Raw genomic sequence first — 6000 nt, forward strand, 5'->3', positions numbered from 1 at the left:
TGGATAGTATGATGAGCTCCACATACCAGACAAGTGCCTCCACATGCATGTCAGCATTACCCATTACATTCAGAGGATACTAATTCTATCCTGTTTTTTCACTTTGCACCCTAGGGCCTGTCGGGGAGGATTATAGCACCAGGACTACATGGCTGGACGACAATCTTCTGAATGGATTGGGGCATGTTGGCATGTATGTTGCTTTGCCTATTTAATTAACAGCACTTTGCATTCTGGTATTTGCAAGCCCAAGCAGGTGATATCACGCCATAACATAGGTGCTGTGACTTCTGGATGATCTGTCCTGCTCTCTTCAGTTACCCAGACTGGCACAGAGAAGGCTTTAATGTCATGCCCCAGATGAAGTGTGGACAGCCACAGATCCGAGGGGCAAGACATCTCAGTCAGCAGCCAACCAGGCACCAGAACAGTGTCGTGTCACCTCCTCTCTTGCTCATCAAGTTGGCCTATGGACAAGACCATGACCATGAACAAATAAGTTGTGAGAAACTAGTGGGATTTTGGGAACTATAATAATAACTTACATGACATCAAAATACTTATTGAATGCCTATAAAATCTTATAAGTTTGAAGTAAGATTTAAGATCTTATAAGGTACTGATAAAGACAATCCGTAAAAAATTGTTGAGTGAGTGTCAAGGCAACCTGTCTATCCCGAAAGAAACGCCCACAGGGCACTCATCATTCCCAAGTGTACCAGTCACTGCTGCGGATCTGACCTATTTTAATACACAGCCCTGACTGGGCGACTATTCGCAGAAAGATGCTCCACTGAAAGCAATGTTGGGATGCCCCTTTCATGCATCCAGTCGCCATACGACCACTTGTCCTTCAGCCATTGTTCTGTGTAATCTGATAATACGCTGGGTGAAATAGCAACCTACGACAGAATTCGGTCTAGCTGGACACACATCGACCTCTCGCAGCACCCGCCCACGTGCCTGATCTCTTGGGTTGCTTACTGGAGCCTAGCCAGCCCCCCCTAAGTCCTAACATTGGCCAAATGTACACAAGCATCTTAAACCTCCTCTTAGAACATTCACATACCTGTACGTCGTCCCCCGATGGCGTTCCAACCACAAAGCGCATTGAAGCCATACACATGGGGCAATGGTGCTATATAAATGAGGACTACAATACCATACCTGCAGAGTTGCAAAAAGCAGGCCTGGAGGAGCTATTCACTCCCGGCACACAATATCACAAGCTGCTCACGCACGGTGTTCTGTACTGCCCCGCGGCAGTGCCCCGACTACCGAATGCATGACCCTTTTGAGAACGGATCGATAAAACATGTTTACATATTTGCACACCAGACTTCTGAGATACAATACCCTTATCAAAGAAGATCCCAAAATTACAGCCAGGTTCAATAATGGCCCAATCACTAAATGTGTGAAAACCAAAATAAATGATTATAGTCGAGCCCACATGGTAATATCTGTACATTGTCAGGTCTATTGGAGGGGAGCTTCTGGGATCAGGCCCTGTTAGGAAGAGTCTCATAGTCACACAAGTTTTCCTGGGGGGGGGGGGTTCGTAGCTAATGAGTATTGTGGTCAGAGCATAGAGTGATTCCATAGAAGATGAAGGGAAGGATCAAGGTACTTTTCAACTCAAACATCACATATTGCGGGGAACATTTCCCACTGAACATGACTAAAATTATATTATGCCCATAGCTACATTTCTCATTCAAAACAAACTACTGACTTGAACAATGCGCGCAGAATAGACAGTACTTATTAAATGGACCCAAATGTATGCATGGCACTGAACTATCCTCACAGGGGTACAAACAGAGGACAGTGCCTGGGTATGGGGGGCAGTGGAGCATCATGTAGTCACAGTGGGGAGTGGGGTACGCCTGCCCACTGAATCCTCTCTGGTACACTGGGGACGCAGAAGCACAGGTTGGCATCCAGGTCGTTGATATAGGGTGGTCCTGTGAGTGCCAATCCCAGAATTCCTTAGTGCTGAGGCCCTGACGTCATGGCACCTTTACCCCGTGATGTCCAGATAGCCTTAGCACCCAGACATATCCGCGAGCACCCTGGAAGGGAAGGGGAACCTCAACAGTGATCCCCATTGGGCAGCTTATAAAGTCCGCCAGCCTCTCTGTGGGAGCTCACGTCGTCCGATGGCCCCCCAGATGCAAGATGGAGAATAGACCTCACCCTGGCCTTCAGCTGAACCCGGTCACAGAATGTCACCATCAGTGGTGCACTGGGAACACTCGGTGGCCATGGTCATGTTTTTCAAAGTGGCCTCAGAATACCCAGTGTGAGAAAACCAACCCCCACTAAGCAGAGCCAGGGGTTCCCCGGCATACCAAAAATACATTTACCAGCATGTTTTCCAAAATCTTAGCAAATGTTGTATAACTAATTATTTGCTTCCAAGTCATGTGGGGGATGAGGAGAGAAGGACGGAAAGGGGTTTGGTGACTGGGAGAGAGGGTAAGAGGAGCAGAAAACCAGAGTAACTACACAAAAGCAGCCCTTGGGGGTAGAGGCCCACCAGGAAATCTCCCGAGTGACCTGTACCCCAATCCACCACTGGTCACAATGCTTGGCCCTGGCTTCTTAGCGATTTACCCACTTTTCTCAAGCGGCCCAGCTTGACACAAGATGTAAGCCACAGGCCAAGCAGGTTCCCGCGCAGGAAGTAGATGCTTTGCTGCATTGCTGAGTTTGGAAGAGTCAAAGTCCCACGTTTCCTATTGAAGGTGACCCAACTTCCTGCTGATCAACTCTGCACTCTTCACCTGGCAAGACTGTAGCAAGGAAGGTTGTAGTGCAACACTCAGGCCGAAGTGTGGGCAACCACAGCTCCAAGGTGCACGACAGATCAGTCAACACCAGACCCGGCGCAAGAACCGGCTCTAAGCCGCTGTCTTGGCAGCTCCTCTCTTGCTCCTCAAGACTAGTCACACAATGAACAGAGCTGGATGCTGGTTGGTGAGTCCATGGGCGAGACCATGGGCAAGCCAACGTGTATATCCGTCCAAAAAGGGATGCCCACTGTTCTCTAGCAGTCATGATTCCTAGTAGACCAGTCTCAGCGCTGGATCTGGACCCTGTTGGGGCCCATGCTTCACAAAAAGGTGCTCCACTAAAAGCAATGTTTGGATGCCCCTTTCATGCTGCCAATAGCCTTGGCTTCACAGATTGAAGCCATTTACATACACATGCACATGGGCTAGCATCCTCGGATCTAAAGGCAAACTGCGGTCAAGACTGTGTTTTATAAAGTCGCTGCAGATAGAACCATGGGCCCTTCAAGGTCAGCCTCCTAGGGATTTGATCCCCCTTAATAGGTATCACCCCCCTCGCCAGCTTTCCAGCGCCCAGATTCCCACCGTTCTCTCATCTATCCTGACTAAAGGCCAACACTGTGAAGGTTCAGGCTATAAAGTCAACAAGGCTGCATCCCTTCACAACATCAACCTAAGCTTAGGGCCTCTGTGCTCATGTGGCACAGCAAGGGATCTTCTGTTGGCCAGGGGTCTGTAATCTTCCTTCTCCAGATGTTTTGGACTGCAAATCACATCAGATCTAGCCACCATAGTCAAAGGTGAGGGGTCATGGGAGCAGTGGTCAAAATACCTGGAGGAGAGCAGGTTGCCGAAACCTGCACTGGGCCATCTGACCTGTTCAGAATTGCCATCCTCAGCATAGGCACACAGGATAAGATTGACCTCTTCCACGGAAGCGGTACCATGAGGCCATGAAGGTCTTTCTCAAGGGAGTCATTCCCTGGGCACTATTGCCCAAGAGACATGGGTTCATCGCCCATGTTCAGACACTGACACATCCACGTGAACATTCCAGGCATCCTCATGGGTGGGTGCTTTTTGAGCCCACCAGCCTGTGATGCAAGGCTGGTCCTCTGCAGCCAGAACCACCAGGTCCAGTGGCTGGGACCAGACAGGGCTTCCTCCATCACTTCAGTCTTCAGTTTTGCAACTTTCGAGCTCTTGTTCACCTCAGCGGTACCCCGCTGCAAAGGAATGATTGTCAACATGGCACTCTAATGGCTGGGCAGATTTTCAGGGCCCTTCATGAGATGTCTTCCCTGTGATTGACCCCTTACCATGGATTTTGCACTTCCCCAGGAATGTAATAAAACCACATCTCCTCCCCCTCTGATTCAGGCCCTTCCATCACAAGGACTAGGGCATCCTATGCCCCCAGAGAGCTTGACCTTCCAGCCACCAACATTCTGATAGCCAACAGCATGGCCTCCATAGTTTCAATGTGACCCCTTTTTCTCTAGGGATACCTCAATGCTACGGATAAGCTGCTGAGTTAATGGGCAACCACTTGCCAGGGCATCATCCTCTTATAGACACTCTTCCGACTCAGTCCACCCGGCATCTCTTAAGGGGCTGCGAGTCAAAGTCTCACCATGCCCTGGGACTCTGGCATCTCTTACAGTGCTGTGCTCTGCCTGGTGCTTGTACAGTGTTGCTCTGCCTGGTGCGTGTACAGTCCTGTGCTCTGCCTGGTGCTTGTACAGTGCTGCTCTGCCTGGTGCTTGTACAGTGCTGCTCTGCCTGGTGCGTGTACAGTGCTGCTCTGCATGGTGCTTGAACAGTGTTGCTCTGCATGGTGCTTGTACAGTGCTGCTCTGCCTGGTGCTTGTACAGTCCTGTGCTCTGCCTGGTGCTTGTACACTGCTGCTCTGCCTGGTGCTTGTACAGTGTTGCTCTGCCCGGTGCTTGATGGCTATTGATATCCTGTCGCTTTCTAATACTTGTCTCCCAGATAAGCTACTTGCTCAAAAGGCTTTCTCTCAGGCATCGAGGGCCATTCTTAAGTCTTCCTAGTGGCATCACATCCCCACCAAGGCCTACAGGCCTGGAACTAAGACTGCAGGAATTTACGCTGACTGGGCCCTAGCCTGTGTAAAAAGATGGTCCATTGAAGCAAGTTTTGCTTGCTCTGTTTATGTTGCCACATTTTCTAGCCAATTCCATGAATGTGCAGCTAGATTGAGGAATGGGCGAAAAGATCAATTCTAAAATGGCGAATGCACGTGTAGTGTGCACTCGGCATAATAGATTAGATCGAAGCCCATAATACCAAACAGGGGAGCGGGGGTTGCAGGGGTGTCCTCCGCTCCCACAGGTCGGTATTATGGGCTGTGGGGTTGCAGGGGTGTCCCCCGCATACATTAAAGGCAGTGCAGGGGACAAACTGGCAAAATTCCTAAAGATCAAATTACAAAATGCGGGCAAGTGGGAACCAAATGTTTGTAATTCATTCTTTTGGGATACGTTTGTTTAAAGTACATCCGCTAGGTTAGGCTTCTGGTTTGTTTTAGGAGGCAATGGGAGTCATGGGTGCCCATGGCATCCCTGCCAATCCCTCTGCACAGGGCAAAGGCATGCAGGCACGGAGAGAGCTTGATGTCACAGGAACAGATGGAAGAGGAAGACTGGGAAGGCACAAAAGAAGTCCCAAAACAGGATAAGCACAAAAACTGTCTTCCTCACCTGGGCCCTGGAGAATGCATTCTTGCCTTGCAGGCACTCACTTGTTTCCTGCCCTCTTGCCCAGAGAATTTGCTCCACCCATGCAAGCACTCACTGGTTTCCACACCTGTGATCCGGATAATGAGCTCCTCCCATGCAAGCTCTCACTTGTTCCCTGCACTCTTGCTAAGAGAATGTATTCTACCATTGCAAGCGCTCACTGGTTTACACACCTGTGGCCTGGAGAATGAACTCTTCCCTTGCAAGCACTCGCTGGTTTCCAGACCTGTGGCCTGGAGAATATCCCCTTCCCTTGCAAGCACTCACTTGTTTCCTCCCCTGTTGCCAAGAGAATGCACTCTACCGTTGCCAGCACTCACTGCTTTCCACACCTGTGGCCTGGAGAATGCACTCTTCCTTTGCAAGCACTCACTGGTTTCCGCACCTGTGACCTGGGGAATGACCTCTTCCCTTGCAAGCACTCACTTATTTCCTGCCC

This window comes from Ambystoma mexicanum, chromosome 11, assembly GCF_040938575.1.
Source record: "Ambystoma mexicanum isolate Mex_15411 chromosome 11, UKY_AmexF1_1, whole genome shotgun sequence".
In the NCBI taxonomy this organism is placed as follows: domain Eukaryota; kingdom Metazoa; phylum Chordata; class Amphibia; order Caudata; family Ambystomatidae; genus Ambystoma; species Ambystoma mexicanum.